At 37.8% G+C, this 17,922-nt stretch overlaps 2 long non-coding RNA genes across 4 annotated transcripts in view; one reads left to right on the top strand and one right to left on the bottom strand.

Annotated features, from left to right (window-relative positions):
* Window positions 1-579: 579 nt before the first annotated feature.
* The window catches only part of LOC103886044, a 43,580-nt gene continuing 26,237 nt past the window's right edge, over window positions 580-17,922 (top strand). The window contains exons 1-3 of the long non-coding RNA XR_002523215.2: window positions 580-762; window positions 8,263-8,304; window positions 11,884-11,975. This is a non-coding gene — a long non-coding RNA (uncharacterized LOC103886044). The remainder of the gene's footprint in view (window positions 763-8,262; window positions 8,305-11,883; window positions 11,976-17,922) is intronic.
* Window positions 14,518-17,922, bottom strand: part of LOC110743722 — a 65,653-nt gene continuing 62,248 nt past the window's right edge. For all 3 annotated transcript variants that reach the window (XR_002523212.2, XR_002523213.2, XR_002523214.2), the window contains exon 4: window positions 14,518-16,664. This is a non-coding gene — a long non-coding RNA (uncharacterized LOC110743722). The remainder of the gene's footprint in view (window positions 16,665-17,922) is intronic.

Genomic DNA, 17,922 nt, shown 5'->3' with positions numbered 1-17,922 from the left:
TGGTTAAATGTAAAAGTTAAAATATAAAATATTTCCAAATATGCAGTAAAGCATAAAAAGTCTATCAAATTATAATTTGAAGAATTTCTGTTTAACAATATAACATTTTAATCAAATTAGGAAAAATATTTGTGACACTTTAATAGCCAATATATGTAAATGGGCAATATAACATATGAAAATAATTACAAATTAGAAAAAGATTAATACTCTAGGGAAAAATTTGTAAAGCACATTAGGAGGCAAATTTCAGAAAAGAAATGCAAAATATTCAATTTCAGTAGCAATCAAAGAAATGTACTCCTCAAATGCCATTTTCTATTCTTATTGATTTACTTTTTCTTCAAATCAAATCACCACCTGACACTATAGATATAAATACTGTTATTCTATATGTACCTTTTTCTCTCAATGCAGTACAAGTTACATACAAACTGCTGTCCTTTTATACATTGTTGTATAGCCTCAATAACAGGCCTGTTTTAAGGTATGTGTGAGTCAGCTATGACTACGTATCAAATAATCTCAGATCTTAGTGCCATGTAACAAGTGCTTACTTATTGTTGAGTCAGCCAGTATGGCTCAGCTTCATAGTGCAAGTTGGCTTATCATCCTTCTGTGACCAGCAGGCAGAGTGGGGCAAGCGGTGCTTCAGGAGATGGAATAAATACAAGAAGGTATGACCAACTGTGTCCGGAGTTCATTCCTTCTGGTGTGTTCGTGGTCTTGTTGACTTCAGGAATGAAGCCGCAGAACTTTGCAGTGAGTATTACAGCTCTTAAAGGTGGTGAAGACCAAAAGAGTGAACAGCAGCAAGATTTACTGTGAAGACTGAAAGAACAAAGCTTCCACAGCACAGAAAGGGACCCGAGTAGCTTGCTGCTGCTGTCTAGGGCCGCCAGCTTTTATTCCCTTATTTGTCCCAGCCCATGTCCTGCTGATTGGTCCATTTTACGGAGTGCTGATTGGCGCATTTTACAGAGCACTGATTGGTCCATTTTACAGGGTGCTGATTGGTCCATTTTACAGGATGCTGATTGGTTCATTTTACAAACCTCTAGCTAGCCACAGAGCCCTGATTGATGAGTTTTTACAGAGTGCTGATTGGCACATTTTACAAGCCTCTAGCTAGCCACAGAGCGCTGATTGGTGCATTTTACAATCCTAGCTACAGAGTGCTGATTGGTGCATTTTACAATCCTCTTGTAAGACAGAAAAGTTCTCCAAGTCCCCACCTGACCCAGAAGCCCAGCTGGCTTCACCTCTCACAGTCATGAAATCTCATTTTAAGTCCCTCTTCCATATCTTCTAACTGGAAATTCATCAAAGGAAGTCACAATACCAAGCTCAAAATCAAGGGTAGGAAGCTCGAAATCAAGAGTAGGAAAGTATAAACACCTATATATACACATACATGTACATACATGCATATATATATAGAGAGAGAGTGAACACCCTAAAACAAAAAGATGTTACATTTACCTATTACTAATATGCTTAATTACAATAGGCAATGCTAATGAAAATGTGCAAAAGTGAGGTTTATATCCTTCTTTGGTCCAGTAATTTATTTCTATGAAATGAACATTACAACTATAACCACAACTGCACTTAATATTTTTTCTTTGAATGTCTATTGCAATATTATCTATATTACAAAAAATTGGAATCAATCTACTGTTATTCTGAGATGGCTCTTTCTTTTCTTACTGTATTTAATTTGACCTAACATAGTCAACATTTCTCATTATTGCATATGATTGTTTGCAACTTTGGCCAAATAATAGAAATTCGTTTTTTTCCTATGAAATCTTCTACAACTATTTGAGTTCATTAATTTATAAATCATTGATAAGTATCTGATGACTTTTAAGAATAAATTAGTAATATTCCTTCTGTCCTAGAATGGATCAAATAATCAGATTTCTGGGGACAGAATGTGTCTATAAAGCTCACAACAGTTAAAAAATGCGCAATGATAGATAAAGAAATATGTTCTGTATATTAAAGGGTCCAAACCAAGGACAACTAACTCAACTACAAGAATCAAGGCAGAATCTTCAAGGAGGAAAAGTTCAAATCCATGCTTTGGGTCTAAATGTGATAAGAAATGGTAAACATTCACAAGGGTTAGTCAATATCAGTAATATCAATAATACATAATACCTTTGAAAATGTCAAGATTACATTAATGTATTTTACTCATGACTTTTGGTGGACATTTCCAACCCCACTTCTAGGGAGGGAAGGGGGTGCATTTTCTGAGTCCAAACCCTCTGGAGAAAATATGAAGTCAACTTGGTTCAGTGACTCTAAAAGGGTAGAGGGATGGATTCCAGCTACTTCTGGTTCTCGGTCCTGGTTTTACTTTCTATTTTATTGTCCCAGATAAATGTAGTACAGAGAGGAGAGGAGGGTCCATTCATTTATCAAGGTTGGTTGGAAAAAAAAAGTAATTGTAATTGAATAGTCTTCTCCTATTTCATAACATCCAAAATATAAACTGATGGAAATTACTCATTGTCAAAGGCCACTGTGAGAGGCAGAAGGCTATCAAGTAGGTGGCATGGCAAAACCACTGGAAGGCTCACAGGTATTATATTTTATTCTTTCTTTTGTTCACCCATTTATTAATTTGTTTAGCAAATATTGCAACACATATTGGAAGACAGACTCCTTAGTTTCTTTAGAATGGTTTAGTACCATAAACATATTTGTTATGATGATCAATTAACACTACATTAATATTTTCAAAGAGGGTAGTAAGCTATCTCCAAACCAAGGCCCATCCACGTCCTTGCTTAATGGGTTAGAAGCATTGCATTTGAGAAACAAGAGTTCGCTCTCCCATCACAAATAATTTAAAAGACCAAAGCAGGAATTAAGTGAATCTAAGTGTTTTCTTATTTCTAAAAATATAAACAAATGGAGGGTCACTTAATCCAAAGCACCTGCTACTCCTTTTGATTCATTTTGGGTAAAAGTAGGCTTTGAGGGATGGGCCTGGAACCCTTGATTTGAGCAGCATCAGCAAAAAACAAAAACAAAAACAAAAAACAACTTATCTTTATCTGGAATTAACTACAAATTCAATTAGAATAAAAATCTTCACCCACCCCGTGGAAAAGATTTTACACAAAGAAAAGCAGATGTTGCAACAACATTGAGAGCACTTTGCTTAGCAGTGTATGGAATTTTCCATCTTGTAAGCCCAATCACCAGTGAAAGATACACAGAGCCAGCTTCTCTAACTCACAAAATGACTTCCACTTCCCATGCTCCTTTAATTAGATTTACTTCTTTAACCAAAGTAATATTGGGTTGCAAGAAGGAAGGGCGGGGGTGGGGGAGACTCTACTTAATACTGGCTTAGCAAGTTTAGAGAAGGATGAACAGTAAGAGGTGGAGCTCTATTTTGGGGTTATTTTACAGATAAAGCTTTTCTTATTTATTATGAGTTTGTTCTGTTAGAAAAAAATGGTAATAAAATTAATTGCTAAAGGTTATGCTGAGATCATACCTTAGTTCTATTTTCAGCTTTGAACAGATTACAGGACAATGAAGCATAAATGGAAATTAGAAAAGATTTAGAACAGACGTTCTGTAGCACTTTTTCACATCGGGGTGAGAAATGTGCAGAATGGCCTATGAGGCAAGGTTATAAATGGAGAGGAACCAGGATCATGCAGGCCACACATGGGGAATAGAATGTGGGAATAGAAGGGGCCTAGAGGGGCTTCAGTGACCTCTGTTTGGTTTCTGGAAATGTTTTAAGCTTGTCTTTTTAAAGCCTACCTTAGTTTGTATTTGTTAACCAGAATAGAGAGAGAGCCCCAAAGACAAACCTGAGTTTTTACAAAAGAGAAACAATGAACTTACTTGCTTATAAGCTGAATTGCAACTGACCATTTACTCTTCAGGGTTGTGTCCAATACCACATAAGGCAAAACAAACCCATATGTGGCTCAGTTTCCATTTCTTTCCGTACTAGGATATTGAAATATGCCATAGTTTTGTTCAGCTTGTTTTGTTCAGCTTTTTCTCGCTAAGGATTATGAGAGTCTCCTAACAGGTATTTTGTCTCCTTAACTCCATTTTGAACTAACTCATCTCCCAAAATTCAGCAAGACTGAGTTTTCTAAAAAACAAACCTGGCTGTGAAAGTCTCCTGTTTAAAATGGATAAGGCTCCTCATCTTCTTAGGGAAAAATATCCTAGCTCCTTGTTTTCTACCAAGTCTCCTTCTCTTTCCTGGATCACTTCCTGTTGCTTGTTTCTGCTCTCAATCAAGTTCGTCCCACTTCCCTTGAACGTGTTAAACGCTTCTTCAATTCATCATTGTCCATTCAGTTTCTTTTAAACTTTATTTATTTAATGCCTTCTATGTGCCAGGCATTTTTTTTTTTTTTTTTTGAAATGGAGTGTCACTCTTTTGCCCAGGCTGGAGTGCAGTGGCATGATCTCGGCTCACTGCAGTCTCTGCCTCCCGGGTTCAAGCAATTCTCCTGCCGTAGCCTCCCAAGTAGCTGTGATCACAGGCACCCACCACCATGCGCAGCTAATTTTTGTATTTTTAGTAGAGACAGGGTTTCACCATGTTGGCCAGGCTGATCTCGAACTCCTGACCTCAGGTGATCCACCCGCCTTGACCTCCCAAAGTGTTGGGATTGCAGGCGTGAGTACCAGACACTTTCACAGGCACTGGGGTAGGACAGTAAACAAAACAGGCAAAATCCCTGAACTCTTCTAGCAGACATCTTCTAGTAGAGAAAGATGGACTATGAAGCACATTAGGCCAATAACAGAGCATGTGGATTGTGAAGAGTACTATGAAAACAGCAAAGATGTGAAAGAACAATGATGCTTGGACAGGGCGGTCAGCAAAGGTCTCTGTGCAAAGACACAAACACTGGGTGGAGTAAAATAAGTGAGGGAGTGAGATGATGGAATGGCTGCAGCCTGGGAGCCACCTTATATCATCCATAATTTGGGGGTGCAGAATTCATCCAGAGTGGGGGCCGTCCATTGATATTTTTAAAAATCCTGTCTAGGGTATTCTAATGTTTATCTAGGAAACATACTTTCAAAGATAAAGGCTTTGGCTTCAACTCTGAGTGACGGCCATTGGGTGAAGACGTTGCATGAACTTAGGCATTATATCTCCCTCTGAATGACAAGTAAAGAAGACGAAAGATGGCAAGAGTGGAAACAGGGAGACTAAATAGGAGGCTACTGCATGTGGCATGAGGAGAGATAGGAGAGTGTCATTGGTTGTGATAACAAATGGTCAGTTGAGCTAAATGTTAAAGATGAAGCCCACAGGATATCATTCTTACATATAATGTTACTAGATCCTAGAACATTAGGTCCACTTCTATTCATTTATTCAACCAGATTTCATCAGGATAGTTCCTTGTACTCCCCAACATAGGAGTTTGTTGTATGCCTGGGCCCTGCAGTCATCTGAGTTTGCCACGCTCTCTAGGTGCCCTGACGGCTCCATAGTGAAGTGCTTCTTTCTCTGTGTTGTGACAACACCTTCATGCCTTGATACACCAGGAAGCATATTTTCATTTTATTGTTTTCATGTGTATCTCTCCAGATTATATTTTGTTCAGCTTCATATCCCTGGGGTCTACCACAGAGCCCTGCAATTAGTGGGTGTTAGGTCATTGGTGAATGCATGATGAAGTGAATAAATGAACGAATCAACAAATGAATGAATAAACAAATAAATGAATTATTTGTACTAGAGTCTCATAGCAAAAACCAGAAAACAGAAAACAAATTCATGCACAATGTGGAACAGTCATCTCTTTGTTAATTAAACATTTCCTAAGCCTCCTAAACTAACATAGCTGTATGTTCTCAGTAGATGACTAACATTTCCTCAATTGTAAATTGTGATAATACATGAGGTGTAATGTATTAAGAAGACAGCAACATCTAGGTACAAACTCTTCTGTCTTTTCCCAGTCTAATGGCACAATATTAAGGAGGTGCTGTAAAGAGAAAAAGGACCAAGCCCTGTGGACTGATTGTCCTCTAGAAAGCAAGTAGTGCAAAGGAAAAACTGTACAGCAGGGAGGCTGGTTGTTGGTGTAGCTCATTTTTTTAAGCTGTGCACAGCAAGCAAGGGAAAGGACACTGAGGAACCAAGATGGTAGGTTAGATTTAGCATGTTTAAGGAAAGCAGAATGAGAGGATATCTGAAGTTTCAGAGTGTTGAAGATTTCAGGGATTAAGAATTTCCTGTAGCCTCTGAACTTGGAAACTCTTGAATGCCTGAGGAAGATATAAAACATGGGAATTCCTCTTTAGTGGTGCTTTGTTAAATATCACATACTCTGCCATTCAGCTATGGAACCGTGCTTTTAAAGATTTCACAAAAAATACTAACAAATAGATTATAAAGTAAAAAATGCATTCAGCTTAGCTTAGAGCCTGGCAAACAGTTAGCATCCAGCAAAGGTGAATTCTTTCTCTTGTGGTACTTGGAGAGATAAGAAGCCCTTTCTTGTATAAAGTAAACAATTTGGGTGATGCTTATACTAAAATACCAGACTTCACCAATACCCACCACTACATCCCATCCACATAACAAAACTGCACTTGTACTTCTTATGTCTACAAAAATAGAAAAAACTTTTTCTATCATTATTATTGTTAAGAACAGCAATAATAATAATACTGCCACAAATTATGACGGTTTTTCATAGGCTAACCTCACTCTTTTTTTTCTTTTTCTCCTAGAGACAGGGTCTTGCTCTGTTGCCCAGGCTAGAATGCAGTGACACAATCATAGCTCACAGCAGATTCAACCTCCTGTGCTCAAACAATCCTCCTGCCTCAGCCTCCAGAGCAGCTGGGACTATAGGCACACACCACTGCACCTAGCTAATTTCTCTTTTCTAATAGTTGTACAGACTGTAAAACCTCTACATATTTTAATACTCATTTTAACACTCATTTAGTCTTAGAGTTAAAAGAGTTAGCGCTCTTTTTTTTTTTAAGATGGAGTTTTGCTGTTGTCGCCCAGGCTGGAGTGAAATGATACAATCTCAGCTCACTGCAATCTCCACTTCCCAGGTTCAAGCGATTCTCCTGCCTCAGCCTCCCGAGTAGCTGAGATTACAAGTGTGCGCCACCATGCCCAGCTAACTTTTGTGTTTTTAGTAGAGAAGGGGTTTCACCATGTTGGCCAGGCTGGTCTCAAACTCCTGATCCACCCACCTTGGCCTCCCAAAGTGCTGGGATTACATAACATTCATTTAGTCTTAGTTCTACAAGCAACCAGGTATTTCATGCCCACCACCAGTTCCTGTGTCAATGTCTCTCTAGTTGTGTTGGGAGCCTTGATCTCTAATAGACATTTTAATAAAAGTTCCTAAGAACAATAAAAAAGAAGCGCTTCCTGCTCATTATTTCACTTTTATTTCATCCTGACTGCAGTTGGTGAAATATCAATAAGTAGGATAACTATCATTATGCCCATTTAACTGATAAGAAAGTAAGCTCAGACTGGCTGAATACTTGTCCAGGATTACAGGAGGTTAAAGTGACAGTCAAAATTTTTTGTGTCTAAGTCCAGAGTTATGTAGCCACTGAGTTACAAGGCTTGCATAACGTTTTTTGTAAATTAAACTTTCTATTTTAGGATAATTGTGGATTTATTTGCAGTTGTAAGAGATAACGCAGAGTGATCTTTTACCCAGTTCCTTCCAATGCTAACATCTTGCAAAACTGCAGTGTAACAAACAGGATATTGACATTGCTGCTGTCAAGATAAGAAATATTTCTATCAGCACAGGGATCCTTCATGCTGCCTTTTATGGCCACTCCCTCTTTCCTCTTATCCTTCCCCCTCCTTAACCCCAGTGAATCCCCATTTCTATGATCTTGTCATTCCCATCATGTTATTATGTAAACAAAACAATATGTAACATTTTAAAGTTCATTTTTTTTCACTCTCCTTAATTCTTTAGAGATTCATCCAAGTGGTTCCATGTATCAATAGTTTTTTTCTATTAGTATGCATGTATCAGAGTTGGTTTAATCATCTTCCCCTTGAAGGACATCTGGACTGAGTTTTTGTTTTTCTTTTTTGTCTTCAGTTCTCAAAAGTTTGACTATGAGTGTCTTGTTACGAATTTCTGTGAGTTTATCCTGTTTGGGATTCACTCAGCTTCTTAAATCTGTATATTTATGTCTTGTGCTAAATTTGAAAACATTTCAGCCATTATTTCTTACAATGTTTTTCAGGTCTGTCATCTTCCTGTCTTCAAGGACACAGGAAATGCAAAGGTTAGTTTTTAGTTTTTTGTTTGATTGTTTGTTCGTTTGTTTTGCTATAATCTCAAAAGTCTTTGAGATTCCTTTCATCTTTTTTTCACTGTATTTTCTCTTGTTGTATAGATGTCCAATTTACATTGTTTCCTCCAGTTCACTGATATTCCTCTATCTCCTCCATTCTGCCCATGCATTGAGATTTTTATATTAGTTATTGTATTCTTCACTTCAAAATTTTCCATTTGACTCTTTTATCTTCTATTTTCAGTCATGACTTCCTATTTCTTTGTTGAAGCTTTTCAAATAAATTTTCGTTAGCTACAAGAATGTTTTAATTGTTCATTGGAGCATTTTTATGATGGCTGCTTTACAAGTTTTGCCAGATAATTCTAACATTTGTGTCATCTTGATGGTTGGCATATATTTATTATCTTTTCTCACTTAGTTTTAGTTCTTTCTTGTTTTTGTATGATGAGTAATTTTCCATGGACATTTCAGTATTATGAGACTCTGAATCTTATAGAAAACTTTTGTTTTAGCTAGCTTCATCTCACACCATCCTCACAGATGAAGGTGGGTGTCACTTCATTACTTCCAGGTGGGGCAAAAGTCCAGATTTCTTAACTCAGCTTCTGTTGACCTCTGAAAGGGGGCTTCTCATTCCTGCTAAGCAGTAGTGGGAGTTTCAGTTCCCCACTAGGCCTCCAATAAAGCAGTTATCCCTTGGTATACATGGGAATTTGCATCCCACGAATATTGTATTTGGATCTGCCTTTGGTTTTGGACACAGAACTTGTGGAAACAGAGGGCTTGTGGTAAACAGAGATTTAGATTCATGTGAAGGAAGTTAATTTTCAGGTCAATAAAATAAACTGCACAGGTATGTTCCCCACACTTAGATAACTTTTGGCTTACTCTGCCTAATTAATTATGTAGATTTTAAATAAATCATTCATTTCTGAAGAAAGTGTTTTCTGACTGCCCTTAGGCAGGCAGATGTGTCTGTTCTATATTCTCACATGCTCACATGCCACCTCTTTATGACCCTTAGTATATAGACAGACTTACTTATTTGTGTGAGTCCCTAAACTAATGCCTCTTCCATTATCTGTACCTTTCAGGACAGCAGGGGCTTTGCCTGTTTTTCTTTACTATTGTATTCCAAGTACCTAGAAGGGTATCTGAACATGCCAGGAAGTTGCTACATTTTTGTTTAACAAAATCTGCATCTAGGTGGACCTGTGAAGTTCAAACCGGTGTTGTTCAAGGGTCCACTATACTTCCCAGCATGTGAAGGATGGAAGTCCCTTGTTGCTGCTCTCCACATGGCTTCCACTGATATCACAGGGTTAGGGGGCAGGGGTAAAAGTCCCTCCTTCCTATTTAGCCTTCTCTGACACCACCTAATTAGTTTTTGTGGAATTTGGCTAGAATAGAGCGATTATTATCTAAATGTTTTTCTGTCTTGCTTGGTTGCCCCTTCCCTTGTCCTTTGGCTAGAGACAGAGTAGGCTTTCATTGGGGCTTTTCTTGTCTGTGCCCATTGTTGTTTTGGGGTTCTTGGTTCCTTGAGCTCTAGGTCTGAGATGTATCAGGCAAAGCTAAAAGTCAGGCAACTCACCTTGGTGTTTTCCTTGTATCCTGAGATTCCCTAGTCAGGTAGCCTTCTTCTCTCCACATTTCTGCCTTCTAATGTCTGTTTCTATAAATTATAAGTCTTATCTATACATAGAAGGAACAATAGATGAAATTATGTGTACTTCATCCTTAGTATAACACTTTTAAAGAACATTTGGAAAAACAGAGATGTCAATCATAATAATATTTAATAAGAAGATAATCTGAGTATCTTATTGCTACCATTTATCTTAAGGGACAAATTCTTTTTCCATGTTGATATGGAGGCTTAAACTTAATCATATTTTCATTTGAAAAATTAATATATAGGTTATGCCAAATCTAAAAATTCACCTCCAATCCCCAAAGAAGCAATTCCCTGGGCTCTTCTGTGTGTGTACTGAGGTCAATACGGCAGCACGTACTTCATGAGGCTGCTTTGTTGAGGGAATCCAGAGGAAAGACAGATCGGCCAATTTTCACATTTAATTTCCTTCTTCATGCAATTGCACAACAGCACTGAGTTCAAACCTGCTAAGACGAATTTATACCTCACTAGCCCTGTTCCGTTAATTACAGAAATGGCACTTATTTTAAGCACTAAAATAGTACCATCAATGAAAAGATCGACCCAGCATTTAAGAGAGTTTCTGATGATCATTCAGACCATAAAATTGTACTTTTTGTTGTTGCCATTTTTTTATTTTCCCAAAACTTTAATATTTCTTCTCAAATCAGCATAGCCAAATTTTTTTTTTTTTTTTTTTTTTTTTTTTTTTTTGTCATGATCTTGGCTCACTGCAATCTCTGCCTGCCAGATAAAAGGGATTCTCCCATCTCAGCCTTCTGAGGAGCTGACACTACAGGTGCGTGCCACCATGTCTGGATTCTTGCATTTTTTGACAGAGACAGGATTTCATCATGTTGGCCAGGCTGGTCTCGAACTTCTGATCTCAAGTGATTCACCCGCCTCAGTCTCCCAAAGTGCTGGGATTACAGTCATGAGCCAAAGTGCCGCGCAAGAATAGCAAAACGATCTATCATGAATTTAATATAGAACATTTTTAAGTGTGGCAAAACAAGTAGATGATGGTTAAAAGGTGGGATAACCAATAGGTTGGTATGTCATGATGGCATAAACCAATCATTTTAAATGATTTTCCATACTAAATTTCCCAGATGTTGTGGCCATGAGTCAATAAAATTTATGTCATTAATCCACTAACTAGATTTTAGTTGAGGAGCTAATTCAGAGAGCTTGGAATAAAAACTTTGAGTTGGGTTTTTGGTAACTCACATGTACTATGTTTAAATGAAATATGCTTGCTGCACCACTGACCCAAACTAGCAAGGTGCTAAGGTATTTGAGATGATTACTTATTTTACATCATCAGAAACTAAGTGTAAGGAGAAAAGGTGCCATATTTTTGCCTGCTTTTTCTTTCCTAGGGCTATCTATGCCCTTGACAAATTTGATGTTCAGAATTTTTGTCCTTTAGAAGTTTTCAGTAGAGTAACTTGAAAAACAGGTGCTCATTTAAGTGAAAACAACATTTTATATATATATATGTATATACCTATATATCGCTATATTTTTCTCTCATAAAATTAAAAATGGACATGTGGATTTTGCTTAAACATGAAAAAAAATCTTTTTTTTAATGATCAAGAATTACCAAAACGATTGATATTTGTGTTTTTATTGTTTCTAAATAGAATAGTGCTGCTTAAAATGGTCATGATATGTATTTACTTTAGATGACACTTTAGGTGACTTATAAAATGCACAGCTCAGACTGCATACGCATTCTGAGTTTGCATTAACATAAAAAATGTGCCTTCTAATCCCACTTAGATAACAGATAAAAAGTCTACACATCAGGAGAAAACAACTAAAATGGAGATAGGAGCTTGTGTTTTAGACACCTTTTGGCAGCCACCATCACAGATTTTACAGTCTCAATTTCTCCTGCACAGATCCCACTGACAAAGGGTATTACATCTTGCTGACATCAGTGACCTGGCATCTCTGAATTATTCCCTGCTTCGGTTTACAGAGGAATAAACCGGTAATTAATTATATATCAGAACATGAGAATCGACCTGGCAATAATGTACAGGCTAAGAACGCTCTATTTACATATGTACGTTATTTAAAATATGTCTTGTTAAATAAATATTTAAAACACTTCCTTATTTAGCTTATACACTGTTTGGACTGAAGCTGCAATCCTCATTGCAAAATGTTCGAAAGAGTGAGAGAGTTGTCATAGATTTTCATCTCTGCCTGACCTGCAAAATCTCCTCTTAGTGCACGGCAGGGCATACAAAAAACCTCTTTAACGAGAACAACAACATAAACTATCTCTATTGGCGCTGACATATACAATGAAAGTAGAGATTTCATCCTGAAAAAAATCACAAAACTTATCTTTAGGCTGAGGGAAGTAGAACAAGAGGTACAGGCACAAATTAATCACAATCAACGTGACCACCTCAGAGAGAGGAGCTGAAAGTAAGGGAAACAAATGATTTCACAGAAAAATGTTCTCCTCGCTGTGCGTCTTGTTCCCCTTGTAAATATCCAGAATTACTTTTAAAGTGGAAATAAAATAAAATACAGGACTTAAGACTTTTCCATATCTCTCAAATCAATACAGAGCCACAATTTTGAAACAACCATAATAATGAGAATACACAAGACAACTCCAATAATGTGGGAAGACAAACTTTGCAATTCACAGGATGGCCACGCTCAGACTCAGTCAGGGTTCAAGATTCAATGTATTTCTGGGGGCTCAGAAATTAGCTTTATTTGGGAGGATATCTCCATACCTGCAATTGTTTGCTCCCTTCAGAATAGAATCCTGACCATGACGATTTCTGATCCACCAGGGGGAGCAGTTCACCAGCACAAAACAAGCCTTCCCCAGAGGAAGTCGCTGAAGGCGCCTTTTCCTCTCAATTTACACAGCTGACAACGACCCTGATTTTTATCAGTTCTCCTAGATGTGGCACTCATATACCTCACACTGATTTCAAATGCCTGACCTCATGCTGGTGGGATACGTGTTGTTCCAACACGGACACATATGCCCACGAGCAGGTTTTTCTGTAGGACTTGCCATTCAGTCCTTGTAATTTATAGAAATTCCTTGTTTTATTATAGGAAGTAATTTAGTCCCTGCTTATTCACCAGCTTTTATGGACAAAACCGATAGATTTATCAAAATGCTTATTTCATACTTATTCTAGTGCAGGGATAGAGTGGAGAAGCTGATCTTTGGGGTGTGTATAAGAAGGTGTGTGTGGGAGAGATACTCCCCCATAAGGTCTTGAAGCCAGGCATCTACCACAGCTTGCTGATAGCACGCCTTCTTTCTCCAGAAAGCCTTTTTCCTGTCCTCAGACTAGAGCCCTGGGACTCGGAAGGAAAACAGCTGTCAGAAAGGCCAGTGTTGGTGATAAGCCCTTTGTGTGCAAGCTCAGACTTAAGACCAGCCTGTCCAAACAAAACAGCGGTGGACTTCAGTAGAGTTGTGTATGAGTAGAGAACCTCAAGCCTGCTGGTGAAAAAGCCAACCAGAGGAGTACACTAGCCCTTGTTTTGCAAATGGCTCCACAATCCACTGAAAGAATTTCCCGAGGGGAGCCAAGTTTTAACTTTGACAGAGCCAGTCCTTTTGGCCCCTTATCCTAAGTCTCTACTCTGGCACTTCAGCTCACTGCTCTCTGACAGTCCTTACTTCTTAAGGTGTAGACCCTGGTCAGCAGCTTTGGCATCAGCTGGGAAATTGTTAGACATGCAGAACCTCAGGCCCCATCCTGGACTTTTGGAGTCAAAATCTGCCTTTTAACAAAACCCCAGGTGACTAAAGTGCATGAAAGTTGAAACTATGCACAAAGACTCTTATCTCTGGATAGGTCTGCTTCTATCAGGATGTAGAAAAGATGCATAGCTATGTTGTTGAAATAGAAGTCATAGATGTCAAGGTTATTACATGGCCTTGTCATATACGTAAGCAACTCTCAAAACAGCAGGACAAAGCAGAGAATTTAGTCTTTCAAGGAAAAGTCTTGGTTCTGGAATGTAGCAGCTTTCTGGCGCCTCATTTGTGCTTCCTAGGTACTGACTCCATTGGGAAGATTAAGTGAGCAACTGACACGCAGAAGTTTCAGTTGATGCTTCTTTTCCTCTAAAATTGAGTTTTCAATCTATGAAAATCATCCAGGGATTTGGCTATTAACATTTTTTTCTTTAACTTTACTGTTTTCTGCCTTTATTATTTTTTTTTTGAAGGTAGGGTTTTGCTCTGTCACTCCAGCTGAAGTGCAGTGATGCAATCACAGCTCACTGCAGCAGCCTCAAATTACTGAGCCCAAACAATTCTTCTATCTTAGCTTCCCGAGTACCTCAAACTAGAGGCACATGCCAACACACACTGCTAATTTATTTTATTTTATTTTTATAGAGATGGGGATCTCACTATGTTACCCAGGCTGGTCTTGAACTGCTGGCCTCAAGTGATCCTCTAACTTCAGACTCCTGAAGTACTGGGATGACTGGCATGAGCCGCCATGCCCACCTTTGCGAATATTTTATTACTTCTGAATAAACCATGAAGAAAAAAAGAAATCTCAAGACATCCTATATATTTACTCATTAGTTGCTTTGTTTAATGGCTTTGAAGAGGAGAAAGTTGAAAGAGCTAAAATAATCATTTGAGATTTCTTATGAGATTTCAAGACCTACCCTGGACACTGTTTTATCAAGGCTAACTAAATAAGAGGAATTTATTCTAGAAAAAAGAATAAAGAATTATCTCACTTAAAATACCCCCAAAACAGCTAAATTCCAATCACACATATGTTAATATTGTCACCTGAACACTCACAGCTGGATGGAGTTAGTGACAGGTATTTGAGTTGTCGTATTAGGACACATTGTCCGTATTTCTTTGATGAATAGGACTTAAGGAGCAATATTCTGCATTGCTCATTTTTCCTCTGGCCTTTACGCTATTCTTTTGCAAATGCTGTAATGTGATATTCTGAATTTTGGCACAAATTCATTAGAAGGCAAAACTATCCTGAATATCAACTGCTTGGTTACCAAGTTGGATGTAATCCCTTCCGAAGAAAATCAGTTATAGAAGAATTATGATATGGAGTTTATTTCCTGACAGGGTAGAGTAAAATTTAGCATGGCAGGCAAGAGGGAAGGCTGTTCTCAAATCTGATGTCCTGGTTTTGCCCAGACCTGACCAAGACATTTAAATTCTTCACACATTGAAAATTCTTCACACATCGAAGAAGCTCCTGAGTTCAGGGCCCCTCTATAAGGTCTGGGGTGGGCATGAGGTGGGGGAGGGTAAACATGCAGCTCAATGTGAACAGCGTGGGAGGGAAGACTGGCCTGCATACAGGGAGCTAATATCCAGAGAGTTTTTGACAGCTTCTCCCAAGATCTTCTTTCCTGCCCTTCCAGATGGCCTTCCTCAGACTGTTTTCCTCTCTGGAGTCTGCCATTCAATTTTCAAAGGAAATAGCGACATTCCAAGGAATAAACTAAAGAGCAGTATTTACTTGTTATTCCAGACCCACTTCAAAGGACCTACAGATTTAATAAAATATAAGCAACTTCATTATTTACTCCTCACCATAAACCAACTTCATTGTTTGACTCAGTAGTCCAGATAATGTTGTTACTATTCAGTTTATATTCCAGAACATCACATTTTATCGGTTTCAGCTTCCAAATATTCAGCATGATGTGCCCCTACCCCAATTAATATTATAAGCTTCTGTAGAAACCTAGCAAGAGGAATGCTGAATGAATATGAATATAACTGATTTATTAAAATTTCATCTTGAATAGAGATAGAAAGAATAGGCAGACAAAGGGAGATAAGTCTCTTCTTGATGCAGACTCACTGCCAACACCAAAAAGGGTGAGAACCTCAGGACTGGCTCAGAACCTCAGGACAAATATAGCAGCCCCAGTCAGAGCTGGCTCTGCATAGACTGGAAGTTAGAGAACATGAGGGTCTCATTTTCAGGGTGCACTGGATGAATTAGATATAACAACTCAGTGAAATGGGAGCTACTTGCTTTTAAGGACACAGATCTTCCCTTTCCTTCTGGGTTTCTTAATTTTTATAGCCATTATCAAGGATAATAAAATTATTTTTTTCTTGTTAAGCATTAATGTAAAAGTTGAATAATTAGTATAACTTATCACTGCTATTTTTTTAAGCCATGTAGCCACATTCACAAATATCAAAGTCCTTGGCAAGATGAAAACAACCTCAGACATGTAGGAGTGGAGTATTGCCAACATCTAGGAGAAAAAATAAAATGTCTTTCATTTTTTCATTCCATCTTGGGCCAAATTTCTTTGGAGACGGACTTTTACTGGAATGTGGTAAAAATATAAAAAGTCTGAATATCGTCCATAAGTGCCTTTCATTGGTATCCCCCTAAAATGAAAGAGAGAGAGAGAGAGAGAGAGAGAGAGAGAGAGCAAGGGGGAGAGAGAGAGAGAGAGACAGAGACAGAGAGACAGAGAGAATCATAACATTTAAAGGGTTTGGGGATGAAGCCCTTCCCTTATCTTTTAATCTTTTATCCTTATAAGCATTTCCAATCTGCAAAACAAAGAGATGAGTCCTAGAGATGATTCTCATGATCAACCTTGAGGTCAAAAAGTGGTTTTCTGTGGTTCAATTCTGTTGAATCTTATCCAGGCTTATTCGTATCTGCAATATAAGGCAAGAGAAAGAGTTTAGAAAAATGAAGGACTATCAAGAAGAAATAAAGCTTGAATTCTTAGGAAGTTTATCATCAGAGCAGAATTTTCTGATACTGGGTACGTATTTCCTATGTCAGTCTTGCTCTGGAATCTTCACTTAATAATAGACCCGCAGGAAGTGTCCCTTGTCAAGCTATGGTAAACAGTTAATTGTTTTTAAATCGTCTTAAACTGAGGCAACCTGGATTTCAGTTAGGTAGCTATCAACTTTTTGATAAACACTTCAAAGGAAAAACCAATGCTTTACTCTTCTGACTATCTCACTTTTCAGTTTTTGATATTTTATTTTATTATTTTATTTTTGTGTGTGTACAAACATACCTTTGAAATAGACCACAGCAGGATCTGTCAACCTCAGCACTCTTGATATTTAGGGCTAGATAAGCCCTGGTTCTGGGGGACTATCCTGTGCATGATAGGATGTTTATCAGCATCCCTGACCTCTACCCACCAGATGCCAGTCGTAACTTCCTCCTCCCCAGTTATGAAAATTACAACTATTTGCAGACTGTGCCAAATGTCCCTGAGGGCAAAATCACCCTAGTTGAGAACCACTTCACTGCTTTTTAGCTGAGTCCATGCTGAAACATTCTGTGACTAAGTGTCATTCTGTGGAAATCTGTATAACAACTCTTTGGTTTTAATATAACAACAATTATTATTATTAATTATTTATTATTACTGGCGTGGTTGGAACTAAGTTTGTGATCTATCCTTAATAGCAAATGCTTTAGTATTTATTGGAGTCAGTGAGCTTCTAAACATATCTCAACTGGTTATGAGCCAATTTGCCACCTAATTTTGGACAAGTTATGCACTTCTCTATTCCTGAGTTGTCTCATTGGTAAAACAATTATACTACTCATAATTCTGACAAGTAATAATTCAGCTCATCCAAATAATAGGCTAAATGCTGCATCTATGTGAAGGGGCTACAAGAAGCAAAACTGTACAAAATAGTAACTTAAAAAGCATATGAGATTATGTAAATATTAACTATTAAGCATTACTGGCATAATGTACAATTGTACTTATCTCCTAAAAGGGTTAAAATGTGCCCTTACTACCAAGAAGAAACTTGGAAAATGGGAACATAACTACATAATATTCATCTCCAGAAATATCTATTATTCAATGTGTATATATTTCTAAATTCAGTTTCAAAAAAATTACACTTTTCAAAATAACCTCAGATAAACAGATAT

Source organism: Papio anubis, chromosome 7 (assembly GCF_008728515.1).
Source record: "Papio anubis isolate 15944 chromosome 7, Panubis1.0, whole genome shotgun sequence".
In the NCBI taxonomy this organism is placed as follows: domain Eukaryota; kingdom Metazoa; phylum Chordata; class Mammalia; order Primates; family Cercopithecidae; genus Papio; species Papio anubis.
Note: the sequence above shows the minus strand (reverse complement) of the source record. Positions and strands in the feature narration are given on the sequence as shown.